Source organism: Mobula birostris, chromosome 1 (genome assembly GCF_030028105.1).
Source record: "Mobula birostris isolate sMobBir1 chromosome 1, sMobBir1.hap1, whole genome shotgun sequence".
NCBI classification, from domain to species: domain Eukaryota; kingdom Metazoa; phylum Chordata; class Chondrichthyes; order Myliobatiformes; family Myliobatidae; genus Mobula; species Mobula birostris.
In genome coordinates, this window is record NC_092370.1 from 122,801,818 (window position 1) to 122,823,396 (window position 21,579).

The following is a 21,579-nucleotide window of genomic DNA, read 5'->3' on the forward strand; positions in this document are numbered from 1 at the left end:
AATGATACATGTGTTTAGCATGGGGTTATTGAAATCCATGATGCATTGCCTCAATTAAAGGTAGTTAATTTCCAAAATAGCATGAAGGAGGTATGAGTCATCACAAGCATTTGCAGTCTACACTCATAAGCTCTAATGGTTCTGAAACCTTCATAAATTTAATATGGGTCTTACTGACACTGCAATCTAAATTGGTTTCAGATTGGTGTAGCATTACTGCTAATAGAAGGCTGGTGCACTGATGGCTAGTAAGCATCACATGTGAATTGAGTTCTTGTGGACTTAATTTAATCCTTTAAGGACAGGAGTCCAGGGCACCAACCTAATCCAAATTTGATGCCCAAACTGATCAATCATCCCTTCACAGGGAGAATGAAACAAAGTCAAAACTTTGCTGAACAATAGCTTTGCATAACTTGCATGGTGACCTATAGGATTTCCTATAGCTGACCTTTGACCATTTTGGTAACTGCACTGACAAATAAAAACATTCCCACAAGTTGGCTAATTTTGCTATCTCTTGGATAGTGTTTCCCATTGCAAATAAATTGCCATCTTAAGGGCTAAATGAAGGTAGCAGAAATAATACGTTTACTTTAGATGGAGATGTCAGTACTTTTAAACTTGCTATACATTGGATTCAGTTTATAAGGGATACAGGTGTGATGGTTAAGTTGGTGGATGAATAGCAACCTGGACCATTGATGCAGACATGGTTTTATAACTCTCTGTGGTAGCTAGGAAACTTGAAATCAAGTAAGAAAATAAAGAAATAACTTCAGAGTTTAGGGGGACATATCCTGCTTCTGTAATTGCAGCTACAAATCTACAGTAGGTTGTTATAAACACTCATTTGCAGCAAGAAAATCTGTCTTTCTTACCTGATCTGATCAATATGTGACTCTAGTCCTACCTAAGTCTTGATTCTCATCTGCCTCTACAATCCAGTGGCAATCGAAAAAGCACTGTAAATGCTGACACTGGCAGTGACATCCACACCCAGTGGGTGGGTTTTTAAAACAGAAATACTAGTATTTGCAATTATACAGACCTCCCTCTGCCTACTGTTGGACCCTGCAACTTCAATGAAAGATTTTGGCTGTTTCCGAGCTTTCTTGAACAGCAGTTAGATTTGGAATTGGTTTATTAATGTTACGTACACTTATAGACTGTAAAATGCATCCAGTTGCATTCCATACAGACAGATCATGCATCTCATTAGTGCACTGAGACAGTAAAAAGCAAAACAAAATGCAGAATATAATGCAACAGTTACAGAAAAAGTGCAGTGCAGTTAGACAAATAAACTGCGAGGGGAAGATGCCGGAATAAAAAGATGGGGGGTAGGGGAAGGAGGGTAGCTAGAAGGCGAAAGATGAAGCCAGGGTGGGTAGCAAAGGTCAAGGTCTGGAGAGGAGTGGATCATGGAAGAAAGGGAGGAAGGAGGGGGCACTAGGAGGAGGAGATAGGCCAGTCAGGGGAAGATGTAACAGGCCAGAGTGGGGAAATGAAGGAGAAGGAAGGGGAAGGACGAAAAGTACTGGAAGATGGAGAAATCAGTGTTCGTGCCAGTAGGTTGGGGGCTACCCAGATGAAATATCAGGAGTTGCTCCTCCAGCCTGAGAGTGGCCTCATTGTGGCAGCAGAGGAGGCCATGGACCGACATGTCGGGACGAGACTGGGGACAGGAATCGAAGTGGAAAACCCTGCTTTTTGGCGAACGGAGCTGAGATGCTAGACATTGATGAGGTAGATTGGGAGATCAAGAGTTCAACTTTTACCATATGGCAGTGCCCTTTGAGAGTCTGCTAATAGTGGATTAGAAATCATTCTTGAGTTTGGTAGCAAATACTCCCAAGCTTTTGTATCTTCTGCCTGGCAGGAGAGGAATGAAGAGAGAATGAGTGGAATAGGAGGGGTCCTTGATGATGTCAGCTGCTTTCTCCAAGCAGCAAGAAGGGTAGTTGGAATCAATGGAGAGAAGGTTGGTTTGAATGAGAGACTAAGCTACAAATTCTACTCACTTCAGAACCCTCTACAAAGGCTCTGGAGGAACCTAATCTTTCTCACAGGGTTTGATTGCTCTCTTGATAGAGACCCAAGTTCCAAATCTTGATTCCTTGGCCCAGGTAGTGCAATATACGTAAATAAGGTCAACATAGAACATTGAAATCTACAGCACATTACAAGCCCTCCAGCCCACAATCCTGTGCTGACCATGTAATCTACTCTAGAATCTGCCTACTGCATAGCCCTCTATTTTCCTAAGCTTCATGTACCTACCTAAGATTCTCTTAAAAGACCCTACTGTATTCGTCTCTATCACTGTTGCTGGCAGTGCATTCCACACATCCAACATCCCACTAAGAATGCTTCACAACACAATGTTTGAAACAGAACTAGAGGTGTGCCATTCCAACCCGTCACACTTGTATCACCGTTCAAAACTACATGGTCAATCTTTAACTACAGTATGACTGCCCTACACTAACATAGATTCAACAAGTAATGTATCATGGAAACAGGCCCTTTAAACCAACTCATCCAATGTGACCAAATTGCCTACCTAGGCTAGTCCCATTTGTCTGCATGTTGCCCATATCCCCTGTCAGCCCTTCCTATACATTTACCTGTCCAAATGTCTTTAAAATGTTTTAATTGTATTGAGTTCTACCACTTCTTCTGGCAGCTCGTTCCACATACTCACCATTCTCTGTATGAAAAACTCAATATACTCACCCCATCTATAGAATTTTGTCAAGGTTTTGGATGTCATGCCGAATCTTCACACACTCTAAGGAAGTAGAGGCATTTGTGCATACTTTTTAGTGTAATGATATACTTTCTATAGCTGGATGACCAGAATTGTGCACAATGCTCCAGGTGTGACCTCAGCAGCAAATTTCAAAGCTGTGATATGGTTGTTTGTCCATCGTTGAGGTCGATGAGGATCTTGACACCATTATGATGGTGTCGAGACTACAGCGTGATTTGGATTTAAGTGAGGGGGAGTTGCGCAGAATCAGCCTCACTCTCTCTTCCCAATTCCCATCTGGATCCAGTGGCAAGACAGAGTCGAGATGGCTGGAGATGGGACTAGGCGCAGTGGATGACCAGGACGTCTTCTGTGTCTTGTCCTGCTCTACACGTTCCACGATGCTTGCAGAGACCGCCTTCTTGACCGTTAGACCTTCCATAGGTCTCGTCCGCTCAATCCGCCGGAGTCTGTCTTCACATGCTGGGATAGACAACTCCCTATCACACCGAGGGTTTGAGACCCGTCAGCTACCCTCACCTGGTTTAGCTGACTTGTCGAAGCCGTTGCTCTGGGTGTGGCCGCTGTCACATGCAAACAGCTACGGGGAGCCACAGGTGAGAGCTGAGTGCCAAGTGGGGACCAAAGGTGGACTAACCGCCCTAAAAAGGACGCGACATGTTCCCCCACCAGAGGTGCTACCCCTCCCTGACACCCCAGACACCCCAAAAGCTGTGATATGATGCCTCAAATACTGTACTCAGTGTCCTGACCAATGAAGGCAAGCAGACCAAACACCTTTATCACCACCATGTGTACCTGTGTTGCCACTTTCAGCAAAGTACGTTGCTTGATCCCATGTGGTCGTGTGTTATTGTGAACATGTGGACATATTCATTAGAACTTCAAATAAATCAGACACACCTTCTCGAGCTCCTGTGCATCCCTCTCCACACCCTGTATGTTACTTAACTCAAGAGTAATAGAGGCAGTTTTATTACAAGCGCACTGCATCACAGTGATAGGTCATGTTTGGGTTATGTTACTAGACTCATAATTCAGGGAAAACAATAGTTGATTTGGAAGTATTCATTTAATTCCACAAGGGAAGCTAATGACATCAAATTCCATTATTAAATCAGTAATGGTGATCATAATAATACTGTAATATAGAACAAACATAGTTTATGTTACTCCTTTAAAAGAAAAAATTCTGCCAATATTGGTCTATATTATGTGAGAAAGCCACCAGTACTTGCTCCAAATAGAAGATAAACAAACCAATATCATTTTCCTCTCCCAGGTCAAAATTTCCAGCAATGAAACTCTGATCACAGTCCATCACCTCTGATAGTTGGGCTAAAATGTCTAACCGTCTGACTCCAGACTCCCAAAATAGGATTCACCTTCAAGCTCCATCATGGCAAAAGCTTTCTTCAATGATGTTTTCAGAGCTCTTCTGAAAAAAAAAAATTGCATCCTGCTCACAATTCCAACAGCTCAAGTTCAATGCTGACCTCTGGTGATGTCCTTGTGAAATCTTCATAGTTGCCCTATGATCAGGTCGATTTTGTCCAGGTATTCCAGTTTTCTCCCACATCCCAAGGTTAAGTAGCTACTATAATTTACTCTCCGAAGAGATAAGTGACAAAAGAGTGGATGAGTAGCTGGTGAGTGTGTGAGAGCTGGACCAGGGAGAAGAGTACTGATGAGGTTGGACTGGTAGAAGCCAGCTTGGATCTAATAGGCCAAATATGCTCTGTCTGACTCATCATAAGTAAATATTGAAATAGAACCATAGAACCATAGAAACTACAGCACAGAAACAGGCCCTTTGGCCCTTCTTGGCTGTGCCGAACCATTTTCTGCCTAGTCCCACTGACCTGCACACGGACCATATCCCTCCATACACCTCCCATCCATGTATCTGTCCAATTTATTCTTAAATGTTAAAAAAGAACCCATATTTACCACCTCGTCTGGCAGCTCATTCCATACTCCCACCACTCTCTGTGTGAAGAAGCCCCCCCCAATGTTCCCTTTAAACTTTTCCCCCCTCACCCTTAACCCATGTCCTCTGGTTTTTTTCTCACCTTGCCTCAGTGGAAAAAGCCTGCTTGCATTCACTCTATCTATACCCATCATAATTTTATATACCTCTATCAAATCTCCCCTCATTCTTCTACGCTCCAGGGAATAAAGTCCTAACCTATTCAACCTTTCTCTGTAACTGAGTTTCTCAAGTCCCGGCAACAACCTTCTAAACCTTCTCTGCACTCTTTCAACCTTATTTATATCCTTCCTGTAATTTGGTGACCAAAACTGAACACAATACTCCAGATTCGGCCTCACCAATGCCTTATACAACCTCATCATAACATTCCAGCTCTTATACTCAATACTTCGATTAATAAAGGCCAATGTACCAAAAGCTTTCTTTACGATCCTATCTACTTGTGACAACACTTTTAGGGAATTTTGTATCTGTATTCCCAGATCCCTCTGTTCCACTGCACTCCTCAGTGCCTTACCATTAACCCTGTATGTTCTACATTGGTTTGTCTTTCCAACGTGCAATACCTCACACTTGTCAGTATTAAACTCCATCTGCCATTTTTCAGCCCATTTTTCCAGCTGGTCCAAGTCCCTCTGCAGGCTCTGAAAACCTTCCTCACTGTCTACTACACCTCCAATCTTTGTATCATCAGCAAACTTGCTGATCCAATTTACCACATTATCATCCAGATCATTGATATAGATGACAAATAACAATGGACCCAGCACTGATCCCTGTGGCACACCACTAGTCACAGGCCTCCACTCAGAGAAGCAATTCTCTACCACCACTCTCTGGCTTCCTCCATCGAGCCAACGTCTAATCCAATTTACCACCTCTCCATGTATACCTAGCGACTGAATTTTCCTAACTAACCTCCCATGCGGGACCTTGTCAAAGGCCTTACTGAAGTCCATGTAGACAATATCCACTGCCTTCCCTTCATCCACTTTCCTGGTAACCTCCTCGAAAAACTCCAACAGATTGGTCAAACATGACCTACCACGCACAAAGCCATGTTGACTCTCCCTAATAAGCCCCTGTCTATCCAAATGCTTGTAGATTCGGTCTCTCAGTACTCCCTCTAATAACTTACCTACTACTGACGTTAAACTCACCGGCCTATAATTTCCCGGATTACTTTTCGATCCTTTTTTAAACAACGGAACAACATGAGCCACTCTTCAATCCTCCGGCACTTCACCTGTAGACAGCGACATTTTAAATATTTCTGCCAGGGCCCCTGCAATTTCAACACTAGTCTCCTTCAAGGTCCAAGGGAACACTCTGTCAGGTCCCGGGGATTTATCCACTTTAATTTTCCTCAAGACAGCAAGCACCTCCTCCTTTTCAATCTGTACAGTTTTCATGGTCTCAGTACTTGATTCCTTCAATTCCATAGATTTCATGCCAGCTTCCTTAGTAAACACAGACGCAAAAAACCTATTTAAGATCTCCCCCATTTCCTTTGGTTCTGCACAAAGCCGACCACTCTGATCTTCAAGAGGACCAATTTTATCCCTTACAATCCTTTTGCTCTTAATATACTTGTAAAAGCTCTTTGGATTATCCTTCACTTTGACTGCCAAGGCATGTCTTCTTTTTGCCCTCCTGATTTCTTTCTTAAGTATTTTCTTGCACTTCTTATACTCCTCAAGCACCTGATTTACCCCCTGTTTCCTATACACTTCATACAACTCCCTCTTCTTCTTTATCAGAGTTGCAATATCCCTTGAGAACCAAGGTTCCTTATTCCTATTCAATTTGCCTTTAATCCTGACAGGAACATACAAACTCTGCACTCTCAAAATTTCTCCTTTGAAGGCTTCCCACCTACCAATCACATCTTTGCCAGAGAACAACCTGTCCCAATCCACGCTTTTTAGATCCTTTCTCATTTCTTCAAATTTGGCCTTCTTCCAGTTCAGAACCTCAACCCTAGGACCAGATTTATCCTTGTCCATGATCAAATTGAAACTAATGGTGTTATGATCACTGGAACCAAAGTGCTCCCCTACACAGACTTCTGTTACTTGCCCTAATTCGTTTCCTAACAGGACATCCAATATTGCATCCCCTCTAGTTGGTCCCTCTATATACTGATTTAGAAAACTTTCCTGAACACATTTTACAAACTCTAAACCACCTAGACCCCTAACAGTATGGGAGTCCCAATCAATGTATGGAAAATTAAAATCCCCTACCACCACAACTTTATGTTTCCTGCAGTTGCCTGCTATCTCTCTGCAGATTTGCTCTTCCAAGTCTCGTTGACTATTGGGTGGTCTGTAATAATACAATCCCACTAATGTGGCCATACCTTTCCTGTTTCTCAGCTCCACCCATAAGGACTCAGTAGACAAGCCCTCTAATCTGTCCTGCCTGAGCACTGCTGTAATATTTTCCCTAACAAGCAATGCTACTCCCCCACCTTTCATTCCTCTGCCTCGATCACATCTGAAACATCGGAACCCTGGAATATTAAGCTGCCAGTCCTGCCCCTCCTGTAGGCAAGTTTCACTAATTGCTATAACATCATAATTCCACGTGTCAATCCACGCCCTCAGCTCATCCGCCTTCCCCACAATACTCCTAGCATTGAAATATATACACCTCAGAAGATTTTTACCACCACTCACAACCTTTCTATCAGCGGATTTGCTTAAACTTTCAGTATCATTTATTTTCACCCCAGCCACACTGTCAGCTCTGACACTCTGGTTCCCATCCCCCTGCAAGTCTAGTTTAAAGCCTCCCCAATAGCACTAACAAACCTCCCTGAAAGGATATTGGTCTCCCTGTGGTTCAAGTGTAACCCGTCTCTCTTGTACAGGTCCCACCTGCCCCAGAAGAGGTCCCAATGATCCTGAAATCTGAAACATTGCCCCCTACACTAGTTCCTCAGCCACTTGTTCCTCCTCCAGAGCATCCTATTCCTACCCTCACTGGCACCTAGCACAGGTAGCAATCCTGAGATTACCACCCTCGAGGTCCTGCTTTTCAACTTCCTACCAAGCTCTCTATACTCACTGTCCAGGACCTCTTCACTCTTCCTTGCTATGTCATTGGTACCGATGTGCACCATAACATCTGGCTGGTCACCCTCCCACTTCAGAATGTCATGCAATCGATCAGAGACATCCTTGACCCTGGCACCTGGGAGGCAACAAACCACCCTGGATTCTCTGTCACGACCACAGAACCTTCTATCTGCACCAAATGTGCTTGAACTACCCAAGAAATGAAACACTGTTGGCCAAGCATTTCTCCAACTGGGGAAGATTTAGAGCTGTAATCCACAGAAGGTGCCTACAACAGTCCGAGCAATCTGTTGGTGATCATCACCCATCTCTGACAGAGTGTGCAGACCCTACATAGGACTTGGTTGCCACTCTGTGTCTCACAGGACTGGACCAGATGGACTGGACCTATAAAGATACGTGACTCCAAACTCACAAGAGTTTTCTGAAATAAGCTAGATAGCCAAACAATATGAAGCAAGTGCTCCCTTGTTACTAATGTCCTCCTTCAATAAACAAACTTTGAAAATAGTTATCTTCATTATGGACTTTCTTCAATATGTCTTGAATGTGCAGAGAATGAGGAAATATGGACATTGTGTAGAGAGAAGGGACTGGTTTAGTTAGTCATTTAGTTACTAGTTTGGCACAGGACCATGGGCTGTAAGACTGTTCCTGTACTGTACTATTCTATCTTCGATGTTCTATGTTTGGTGTTCTACGTTCTATGTTCTGTTCAGACAATTAACTTTTCCAGCAATTGCACAACTTGAACGCTGGCCATAAACTGAGACCTCACATATCCTTCAACTAGTATAAGCACTCTCTCTCCCACCAATTCTTATTTCTGGTGCACCTTTATCTTCGAGCAGCATTCTCCCTTACAGTACTTGATCATTGCTCCCACCATGGCCCAAGCTGCAGTCTTTACCTGATGAACTATTCACTCACTACGTTCATTATCAGTTCAGTTCCCCAAGGCAATATGATACAAGAGAGGCGTAAGAAGTCCCACAGAACTATTTCGAGGAAGAGCAGTGAGAATCCTGACCAACAGCTATTCCCTCTACAAACAACACAAAAGCAGATAATCTGGGATCTTCCAGTGCATATTGGCTGCCGCATTCCCTGCATCATAAATGGGAATACTGACATTTTTTTGTTAATGTTAAATCATCTTCGATACAGAAACGCAATTTGTTCCTTTTTCATTTTCTTCACATTTTTTCCAGGGCCCACTGATGGATCAGAAGCAGCCAGTTTATTGCACTACAGGATATCTCCTCCTTTGCAGACAAGGTCCATGGACCTATCATCAATCAACATCCTAATCCTGGCAGAATGTTGGCACACGGGCAGTGCCAATTGTCCCTCCATTAAAGCTCTTCAGTCACATTTTAATGAGGTCTCAACCCCAAACTACATCAATTTTGGTCTCTCACTTATTGCCAAGTCCCATCTCTAGGGTCTTTGGAACCTTTCTCTTATCCTGTCTTTCATGTAAAGCCTTTATTCTCTTCAAACGTACCCAGTTCCCATGACAATCTGTACGCTCTCTCTCTCTCTCTCTCTTGCTCTCTCTCTCCCCTTTATCAGTGTTGCAGAATTCTCAGTGACTTCAATCACTAGCAATACTCAAAAGTCCGGGTTATTGGGAGAAGTTGGGCTTGTCTTCATGTCTTGCATCTCATTCATACAGATCAGATTGTTACAACATGTATTGAAATAGATCAAGGTAAAACAAAAATAATGCAGAATAAAGTGTAACTGCTATGGAGAAAATGCAGTGCAGGTAATCAATAAGGTGCAAGATCATAACAAGCTAGATTGTAAGATCAAGAGTTCAATTTATTGTACTAAGGAACTACTTAATAGTCATATAACAGCAGAATAGAAACTATCCTTCTGTTGTGTATAGTTCTGTTGACACAATGGAAGGATTTGGCTGTGCTGGAGAGTATGCAGAAGAGATTCACATGAATTCAAAGACTTCAGTTATGGAGAAAGATTAAATAGGCTGGGCTTATTTCCCCTGGAGGGAAGGAAGCAGGGAACTGACCCAGTAAAAGTATATAAAATTATGATAGGCATAGATAGAGTAGATAGATTTTACCTTGGTGAGGATATGAAAAATAAGAGGAAATAAGCTTAGGGTGAAAGGAGGGGTTTTAAAGGGAGGAATTTTTTAAAATATGAAGCGGTTGTTAGCTGGAACCTACTACTGAAAGAAGTTGTGCAATCAGATTCAATCAATAGGTTTGAGATATATTGTAATAGAAAATTGATTGACATTGCTTAGTAGGATAAGTTCCAAAACAAGTAAAATGTATTTTCTGTAAGTTAAAAAGGTCGACATACTGTAGACTCATATAACTCTATTAGTTTATGCTTGAGTTCTATCCTATGCTGTAGAGTCATAGATTAATACAGCATAGAAACAAGCCCTTCGGCCCACCTTAAACTCAAGGAGGACCAATATCCTTGCAGGCAGATTTGATAGAGCTATTGGAGAGGGTTTAAACTAATTTGGCGGGGGGGATAGGAACCAGAGTGATAGGGCTGAGGATGGAACAGTTGGTACAGAAGGAGATGCAATGTGTAATGAGACTGTAAGGAAGAATGGGCAGTTGGTAGGAAAAATAACAGTCAGTAGAATGGTTAAGTGTGGCTTTAAACCAGGGGTGTCAAACTATTGGCCCGCGGGGATGAGTTGGGAAAAAAAAAGTACATTCACGGCCATTTATTATGTATCTGTACGGCAGCCGCACTCTCTCCCTCCCTCTGCTGTCTGTGCCGCCTGCTGCATTGGCAGCTTGTTGTGTGTACTTAGAAAACAATAGGGTGCAGTTAACCACCCACTGTGCATAAGCACCTACCACCCTGCACTGAAGACCACTAGGGCCCCACTTACGTCATTAGACACAGTATAAACACACAGAGTACTCAGGTAAGTAACACCTGTAGCAAGGCTGAGTCTGTTTGCTGCTGTGGTTCAAAATGTTTTCCAAGAAAAGAAAAGTTGACATCAAAGGTCGGATATTCAACGATAATTGGAAAGATCGTTTTCTCTTCTGTGAGGTCAACAGCAAACCTGTGTGTCTGATATGCTCGCAACATGTGGCTGTGGCAAAAGAGTACAATATCAAACAACACTACGAGATGTCACATGGCGAAAAATATGACAAATACGCAGGACGACTCAGAACGCCAAAGGTAAACGAGCTTGAAGCAGCTCTGAAAAAACAGCCATCAGTTTTCACCAAAAGTCGAGAGACTCATGATGGAGCTGTCAAGGCCAGCTATATTATTGCCAACAAAATAGCTGCCGTGTCGAAGCCATACTCAGAGGGGGAATTCATCAAAGCATGCATGCTGATGGTGGCTGAGCTGGTGTGCCCAGAGAAGAGACAGGCTTTTGGTAATATCAGCTTGTCAAGAAATACTGCGGCAGAGAGAATCGGGGATCTTGCAGGAGATTTGAACAGTCAACTAAAAGACAAGGAAAAGTCATTTATTGCCTTCTTTATTGCAATTGGTGAGAGCACTGACATGATTGATGTAGCTCAATTGGGAATATTTATTCGTGGTGTTGATGCATCTTTGACCGTCACCGAGGAGTTTGTGGAGATGGTGCCCATGACAAACACCACAAGGGTGAACAATGTTTTCTCCAGCCTCATCGAGGCCTTGGACAGACTGGGGGTTGACTGAAGTCACGCTGTCAGCGTGGCAACAGATGGCGCACCGTCCATGGTCGGGGAAAAGGCAGGTGTTGTTGCGAAACTCAGAGAGAAAGTTCAGACAGGGAATCCAGAGCAGGAATTCTGGAATTTTCATTGCATTATACACCAAGAGACGTTATGTAGCAGGAGCCTGAAAATGGACAATGTCATGGATGTAGTAATCAAAACGGTTAACTTTATTAGAGCCAAGGGACTCAACCATCGGCAATTTGACACCCTTTTGTCTGAAAGTAATATTGGACACGGCCTACTCTACCACACTGAAGTCCGCTGGTTGAGCAGAGGGGTTGTGCTCTAACGTTTTTTTTTCAATTACATGCGGAAATTGGACTATTCATGAACGAGAAAGGGAAACCAGTGGCAGAGTTGGTTGATACAGACTGGCCTCATGATCTTGCATTTTTGGCGGATATAACAGAGCACTTAAATGTGCTTAATGTTAACATGCAAGGCCGCAACAAACTTGTTACAGAATACTACGACGTCAATCGTGCCTTTCAAATTTAGTTAGGCCTGTGGGAGATGCAATTATCCCAGAGCAACCCAGCTCATTTCCCCTCTTTGCAGTCTGTCGCTCATGGAAATAATGGCAACATGGACAGGTACAAGGACAAAATTATCATGGCTGAAAAGTGAGTTGCGGAATCATTTCCGAGGCTTCACTCAGCTTGAGAAGGAATTCTCACTATTTTGCTCGCTGTTTGCCATCTACATTTGTGTCTGCTAATGTTCGATTTCAAATGGCTTATTAATGGAAAGGGTGTGGCTCCCAAAACAATCTTAGCCAAAATAGTATAGTTTTTTCTTTCTCTCATCACAACTTCCTTGTAGCCTATGACTGGAAGTTAATACCAATCATAAAAATAATGCTTGCTAGGCAATCTTCTTCATAAGAAACAAAATTCGTAAAGTAAAACACCTTGTAGTTATAGCAGAGACTGAGACACATGAGAGCAGGTTGAAAAAACGAAGGCAACTAAAGCTGTGGGAGCACGCGCGCACATCTGATCCGGCCCGCATGAACTCGCATTTTGCCCAATCCGGCCTATGACTTTAAGTGAGTTTGACACCCCTGCTTTAAACTAAACAGTAGGCTCAACAGTTCAACAGTCTGGAAAAGTGAGAATAAAGTAAAAGGGAAGAAGAATGAGGAGAAGTTACAAAAGTCTCCAGAATAAATTAAAAGAAACATGTTTTGAAAGGAAATTTAACTTTGGGTAATATGGGCGACATTGAAAAGGTAATAAAGACAGAACTGAAGATATTATTTTAAATGCACGCGGTATATGGAATAAGGTAGATGATCTTGTAGCACAATTAGAAATTGACAGATATGATGTTGTGGACATCACTGAGTTATGGCTGAAAGAAGATCATAGTTGGGAGCTTAACCTCCAAGGATACACATTTTATTGGGAGGACAGACAGGTAGGCAGAGGGAGTAGTGTGGTTTTGGTGATAAAAATTAAAATCAAATCCTTAGGAAGATGCAACAAAGGATTGGAAGATGCAAAATCATTGTGGGTAGAGTTAAGAAACTTCAAGGGCAAAAAGAGCAGATGGGAGTTATAGACAGACATCTGAACAGAAGCGAGGAGGTAAGGTGCAAATTACAAGGGGAGATAGAAAAAACATGTAAAAAGAGCAATTTTATGATAGTCATGGGGGACTTCAAGATTCAAGATTCAAAATTGTTTAATGTCATTTTCAGTGTACAAGTGTAAAGGAGAACTTCAAGATAGTGGCAGTAAACAACGTGACCAGTGGTAATATCCTGTAGACAGATCACGAAACTACTTCTTTCAAATATGGCTCTAATATTCTGCATGTGATTGGAACCTATAATTTACATTTTGATGATGTGTTTTTGGGCCAGTGGGGGATCTGATGCTTTGTTGTCTCCGAGGGAGTTTGGTGAGCTTCGGAGCAGAGTATGTGGCCTGGAGACAGGGTGCGAACCCATGATCGACTCCATTGCTTCCCTCCGATTCAGGTGAAGGGTAAGGTCGAAGTCAATGAGGACAAACGTGGAGGACAGCCCGGATGTTCAGTGCCATCTCCCTGCCTTCCTCTCGCTCTCACTAGCTGCTTTCAGAGGGAAGTATAAGAGACTGGGATTCACATCACAAGGATTGATCGGTGAGATTGTGGACTCATTTTGGTGGACTTTGACGTTCATGTTGTATGTGTTTCTGTATTCTGGTTAGTCTTTTACTTTGCTGTTCTTGAGCAGTTCAATCAATGCGGATAGGTTGCTTCGGCGAAGAATGACTCCTGTATTTGGCTAGCAGCATGACACTGAAGTGAATGAAACTGAATACCACTGGACTCTTGGTTTGGTCTTTGATATTCTATGTGTTTGATCTCTTTTTGCTGTTTGCACAATTTGTTCTTTTTTTTGCCTGTTGGGTTTTGGCTGCCTTCTTGAATGAGTTCCTTGGTGTTTCTTTGTTTGTTTGTTTCGTGGCTGCCTGGGGCATGACAAATCTCAGGGTTGTCTTCTGTATACATACTTGGATCTTCGAATCTTTGAAGATTTAGAACAAAATCATTGTTACTCTGGATCCAATGCAACACACAAGAAAAGATACAATAAAATAAAGAGCGCAATAATAACCAAAAAAAAAACATAATAAATATAAATACATAAGAAACCCTATATACAGACGTAAGTTGATTACATGTCCATAAGGTGATGCAAGGCACAGGAGTGCATGAGGTGACTGACAGGAAATGAAAAAGTGGTGGTGGTTTGGGTTGTGGAGGGGTGGGTTAGTGGGTGGAAGTGTTGATCTCCCTTTCTGTTTGGAGAAGTAACTGTTCGTGACTCTGGTTATCCTGGCGTGGATGCTTTGTAGCCTCCTCCCTGATGGGAGTGAGACAAACAGTCCATGAGCAGGGTGGGTAGGCTCCTTCAATATGTCACTGGCCTTTTTCCAGGACCTTTCTGAATATATGTCCTTGATGGTGGGTAGGCTGGTGCCAGTGAATCTTCAGGTAGATTTGACTGCAGATTGTAGAACATTCCTGCATGCTGCAGTGCAGTTTTCATACCATGCAGTGATGTAGCTTGTTCGAATGTTCTCTACTGCGTATCAATAGAATGACATGAGTATAGATGTGCATAGTCCAGGTCTCTTCAGCCTCCACATAAAGTAGAGGCATTGATTCTGTAGAATATATTCTGGGACCATGAGAGGTCGTGGGAGATGAGCCTTCCAGGAGTTTGAAACTGCTGTGCCTCGAGTATGCTGTGAATGGTGCGAGATCTCCAGAGGTTGATAACCATCTCCTTTGTCTTCATAATGTTGAGGAAGAAGTTATTTGTCTTCCGCCAGGCCTCAACTTCTTCCACCTTCTCTCTGTATGCCACTTCAGCATTGTTAGTCATGAGCTCCACCACTGTCATGTCATTAACAGACTTGACACTGTAATTACTTGAGTAATTCAAAAGCATGCAGATAGATTAGGGAAACTAAATAGGTGCTGGATCCCAAGAGAAGGAATTTGTGGAATTAGATTAGATTAGATTAGATTATGACGACACTCGGTCCTCGTTTATTGTCATTTAGAAATGTATGCATTAAAAAATGATACCATGTTCCTCCAGAATGATATCACAAGAAACACAGGACAAACCAAGACTAAAACTGACAAAACCACATAATTATAACATATAGTTACAACAGTGCAAAGCAATACCTTAATTTGATAAAGAGTAGACCATCGGCACGGTAAAAAGAGTCTCAAAGTCCCAATAGCCTCATCATCTCACGCAGACGGTAGAAGGGAGAAACTCTCCCTGCTATGGGCTGCAAAGTTTAGGGGTAACATGAGGGGGAACTTTACTCAGAATGGTAGCTGTGTGGAACGAGCTTCCACCACAGCGGACTCTGAGTCCGTCTGAAAACTTCGAGCCTCCGACCAACCCTCCGACACAGACTCCCCGAGCACCATCCTCTGCTGAGCGCTTCGACCCCACCCTGGCCGCCGAGCAACAAGCAAAGCCAACGACTCGGGGCCTTCCCCTCCGGAGATCCTGGACCACACTGTAGCAGCAGCAGTGAAGCAGGCATTTCAGAAGTTTCACCAGCTATTCACCAGGTGCAGATTAGATTGTTGCGTTGGTCCTTTAATTTTTTGATGAGCTTATTCAAAAATTCCTTTATGCAGAGGGATGTGAATGCTTTGAATACACTGATGGTGAATCCTGAAGGCTGATGAGCTTTTGTGAGACTGGATAGGGAAATGAAAATGATGTAGAGGATCTTATTAAATAAAGAATATATGTTTGAGAATCTTCCACTCCTGTTTCATCTCTCCATATCTCCTCATGTTATAATTAAGGCAATAGGACCATAAGACCATAAGGGATAGGAATAGAATTAGGCCATTTGGCCCATTGAGTCTGCTCCACCATTTTATCATGGCTGATCCATTCTTGCTCTCAGCTCCAATCTCCTGTCTTCTCCCCATATTCATTCATGCCCTGACTAATCAAAAATCAATTAAGGTTAAGTTATCTTTAAGGCTGTGTTGAGTTTGGTACAGGTGTGTAGCTTTTCATGTGCTGGAGCAGCATTTTAAAATTAGATCAATTTAAACCATAAAGTACTTAGCTTCATCTCTCTACAAATCCAGATTTCATTGCCTGACATACTCAACAAATGTGATTTTTTTTCTCCTGTGGATAAAAACAAATCCATTACTTTTCCACAGAGGAGAAGATGAATTTTATCATCCTGTCTTCAACTGTTAGAAAAAAAGCCTGCATGGTTTACACAGCTTGATTAATAAAATTCAGCACAAAAATAATTTCAGATCATGGTTCATACAGTTATTGACAACATGTTGTTTAATTGATGGTGTGTGAAATTTTAGTATTTATGAATGTACTTCTAAAATTCAATGCAATCGACTCATTCATTGATAAAAAAACATACTGTAACCACTTCATTGAAGTTATTGCCGATATGGGCAGGGTGTGCAAATATTGTGGCAGAATTTATTGCTTTTTTTGCTTCATGTACAGTTAAGCCATTAGTTGAGAAGTGAAACTCAGCTTCTGCACAAGAAGGCCCAAAGCTAACAAACTCAAAAACAAACCAGCATGAGTACAGAACAAGTACAGAAAGTGAACACAGAAGGGATGGAATGACAGGCTGCGGGACAAGCCACTGCTGAGATAAAACACTGACACTACAAATAGATGAGTCATCCATTTACGAGGGACAACATCCATCATACAACACCCTGGAGCAGAGTATGTTAAGGGACGAGATGATAGAGTTATAAAAGATTATGAGGCAGATAGATAGTAAAATTCTTCTTGCCTTTGTGAGGTACACTCAGTGGCCACTTTATTAGGTACGGGAATGTACCTAATAAAGTTGCCACAGAAGTGGAACCTGGTGTGGCCATTTTCTGCTGCAGCCCGTCCTCATCAAGGTTCAACACGTTGTGTGTTCAGAGACGTTCTTCTGCGCACTGCTGTCATAATGTGTGGTTATTTGACTTACTGTCGCTTTCCTGTCAGCTTGAACATTCTCTTCTGACCTTTCTCATCAACAAGGTGTTTTCACCCACAGAAATGCTGCTCACCGGAATTTTTATTTTTGTTTCTCACACCAATCCCTGTAAACTTTAGACACTGCTGTGCGTGAAAATCCCAGGAGATCAGCTATTTCTGTGAAGTTGTCCTGTCCAAGACCGAAAGAAGCTGCTGAAGATCGTAAGCACCCCGCAGCATATCACACAAACCAATCTTCTGTCCTTGGACTCACTTTACACCGCACGCTGTCGGAGCAGTGCTGCCAGGATAATCAAGGACACGACCCACCCAGCCAACACACCCTTCCCTCTGGGAGAAGGCTCAGGAGCTTGAAGACTCATACGGCCAGATTTGGGAACAGCTTCTTTCCAACTGTGATAAGACTACTGAACGGATCCTGACCCGGATCTGGGCTGTACCCTCCAAATATCCGGACCTGCCTCTCGGTTTTTTTGCACTACCTTACTTTCCATTTTTCTATTTTCTATTTATGATTTATAATTTAAATTTTTAATATTTACTATCGATTTGTAATCCAGGGAGCGGGAAGTGCAGAATCAAATATCGCTATGATGATTGTACGTTCTAGTATCAATTGTTTGGCGATAATGAAGTATGAAGTATACTCAAACCACCCTGTATGGTATCAATGATCACTCCATGGTTAAAGTCACTTATGTCATATTTCTTCCTCATTCTGATGTTTGGTCTGAACAATAACTGAACCTCCTGATCATGCCTGCATGCTTTAATCCATTGAATCACCGCCACATGATTGGCTGATTAGATATTTGCATTAACAAGCAGGTGTTCAGGTGTACCTAATAAAGTGGCCATAGAGTGTATAAGCTGAGAGGTAGGGTGCTTATGGGGAAGCCGATGGACAATTTATTTGTATAGAGTAATCTACAATCTACTACCAGGTAGGGTACCAATTACACTCGCAATATTTCAGAAGCATCTAAACAAGCAATTGAATCACCAAGGCATAGAAGACTATAGACCAAAGAGAGGTAATGGGACTGTTAAGTTCAATGTTAAGTACAATGGTTGGTGTGGATATAATGGACTGTACATGAAGACAGAGACGGGCACCACTTTACCTGGACACCGCAGGGGTTCTGGCACAGGCAAACACGAAGCAGGCACGAAGATTTTTAGAAGCATGGTTCTCTTCTGATAACCAAATCAAATTAAAATCAAATCCTTTAATTATCATTCAGACCATACACAGATACAGTCGAACGAGATGGTGTTCCTGTGGGGCCCAGGTGCATAACATACATTTATAATAATGAGAGAGAAAAAACAAACACACACACACATCGTTATGCAAGAAAACACAATGCGATGAGTAAATTGATGGTACAGCTCCTGGCAATCCAGTCTGCCCTTCTGCCGGTCAGATGCTGGAGGGCAGAGGGGAGAGGCTAGCTCCCAGCTGAGCACAGACTGCACACTACATAACCTCCAGCGTCATCTCACCTGGACTGTAGCAACAGGCAAGCCTGCTTGAAGCCTTGTCCTCATTCTAACCAAGGCCACACTGCTGCCTCATCACCTGTCTTCACTCATGGTTTCATAGCACGCTGCTTTCGAACACCAACTCCGATGTCTTCGAGTAGCAGGCAACAGCAAAGACTGCACCCAGGTTAGCTCCTCTGAATCTTCTCCCTGCCTGCTGCTGGAATCTCCTTCCCCTGGCTGACCACAAGCTTTTCCTTCTCCTGGACAACTACTGGCTTCACCTTTTCCCAGCATCTGCCAGCTTCTCCTTGTCTCAGCCACCCTCTACAAACATATGCAACATGCTGTAAGGTTTCACTGCTAACGTAATGACTTCTCTGTAATGTTTCACTGCTGAGGTAATGGATTCTCTGTAGCAGCAATGTTTGGGTTATGACTAGAGATAATGCTAGCCAATGAGTGGGATGTTGTTTCTTCTTTTGTGTCTGGGAGCTGTGAATTCACGGGTCTTTTGCCGGGGAGAGATGAGGAGAGAAGACACGAATGGAGAGAATTGGTAGACAGACGGACAGAGTGGACTTGGAGTGAGGGTCTGAAAGTCAGCGACAATCGGAGGAGGTCGATGGTGGGCGAACGGCCTTATCAGTGGCTCCAACATTGCGCATTAGACTGTTTCATGAGAAAGGGCCCTTTTTCTTTTTTGTTTTCTTTACTAACCATAGAGTCAAATTAAGAATTATAAAGCTCAATCGTTTAATCACATATTGTGTACTGTTTGTTATTTTGGGATACTGATTTGTAACAGGGAACACATTGCGCAGCATCCACCCAAACGAGATTTCTTAAGTTTGGCCGGGCCAGGGGCTATCGTCCCCTATATTAAGCTGCTAGCCGAAGCGAGCGTTACACATATGTGTACACAAACATATTGAAATAGACGCCACTTACAAACCCCTTAGAGCCAAAGAAACATGAGCCAATAGCATTCAAACATCAACTGAAGGGGTAGCCAATCATGACCAAGGCAAGTGAATGAGTGCCTATATAAACATGAGCACTCCCAGGCAGAAACACCAACAACTGCACACTGAGGATGTCACCTGAGAATTGCCAAGCTCGGAGAACACCGCAAAATTAATACCTCAACCTGAACTACCTATATTCACCACCATCCTAAATAATGGTGTGTTTCAAGCTGCGGGTATTCCATGACCAATGAAATTCTTCACTAACAGAGTAAAATGGAAATACTCTGACTCCAAAGCTGATTTCACCTCTGAAGAAGCTTGCATCGTCCAATGTCAATGTAAGCAACTAACTGAGGCAGGTGAGGCAGTGGGAGTGCCTGTTATACCCCCAGAATTGGATCTTGCTGAGTTCTGCTTCAGTGTCTGGTCACTTGTGGAGAAACTAGCTAATTCTTTCCTGCCCTGCTCCCAGACACTGAGGATCATTATGTATTCTCCCCTGAGGTAGATCCATCCTGCTGATCTACGCCTAGCTTGGCAAAACCTCTCAGGATCCTCTGGTTAAAACATTTATTTAAACTCGAACATGTCTGGCCCGGTGGTCACTATGCTCAAGACTAATCAACGAGAGGCATAAAGTTATATAGCATAGAAGCAGACCCTTCAGCCCACTTGTCCATGCTGATTAAATTGACTTCCTAAGCTAATCTCATATTTCACCTCTATGCCTCTAAACTTTTCCTATCCATGCGCCTGTCAAAATCTCTTTAAAATATTGTAATTGTGCCTACCACTATTACTTCCTCTGACAGCTCATTTCATACATCCAACACCCTCAGCGTGAAAATGCTGCCCATCAGGTCCCCCTTATATCTTTCCACTCTGACCTTAAATACATGTCTTCCAGTCTTAAACTCTCCTACCCCGGGAAAAAGACTATGACCATTCATTTTATCTATGTCCCTCATAATTTTATATACCTCTACAGGTCACCGCTCACACTTAGACACTCCAAGGAAAGATGCCCAGCCTATAGCATGGAAGGCCTCCATTATACCATTCTCCCATCAATGTAAAGAGGCTACGATCTGGCTTCAATAGAATACGTAATTATTTGCTTCCACGCAAGTGATAAAATATCATAAATGCTAACTTCTGATAAGTTGAGAATTAGTAAATCAGTGGACGGAGCTACAATGAGCTCATCTGTGGAAACAGCTTAATTTCTACCTTTAATGTCTCTCTTTTTCCTTTTGAAGGTGGTTTGGGTTCTGTTTGAGACCCTGACCTGGAGCTACACTCAAACATCAGTCCTTTGGGGCGATGAGATGTGCTCCGTGTTGCTCACGAGCGGCAGTTTTTCGATATCCCAAGGACACGGTCTAGGAGAAGAGCTGGCCTTTGGGATTCCGAGGCTTTGTGGCCCTGTGGATGAGCCAAATCTATGCTGGTGCCACTGACTGAAGCATCATGGGAGAAAATGGTACATTGGGAACAATAGATCGGCTGTGTGTACTCAGCCAATCGCGTGCTCCTTCTCTTTCTCTCGTTAGTGGGGCTAATTCTCGAGTCAGAGAACTTGGAAAAAAAAACGATGCAGCAGACTTTAACACCGTAATCAGTGAGTTGTTTGTCTTTGTTGATCTCCCCTCTCACTGTAAAAGGGGGACATCTTTCTGTCCCTTTATTAGGGAGAGAGAGATCCTGTGGTATGTCAAATTGTCAGATGAATGATTAGTTTTTGTTGTACTGCAGATCATGGTCTGTCTTGGGGGCTTTGTTATTGTTTGCTTGGGTGGATGGAGGATGCTAATGCCTTTTCTTTGCTGAAGTAAGTGGGGGAGGGGGAGGGTCGTTGCTTTGCTGCTGCTTGTGAGTTGGAGGGGGGAATAGGGGACTTTGAGGTTCTAATGTTTTTACTGTCACTCATTCTTTGGGGCATTCTATTTTCGTGCATGTCTGCAAAGAACAAGAATTTCAGCTTGTACATTGAAAACATTCTCTGATATTAAATGGAAC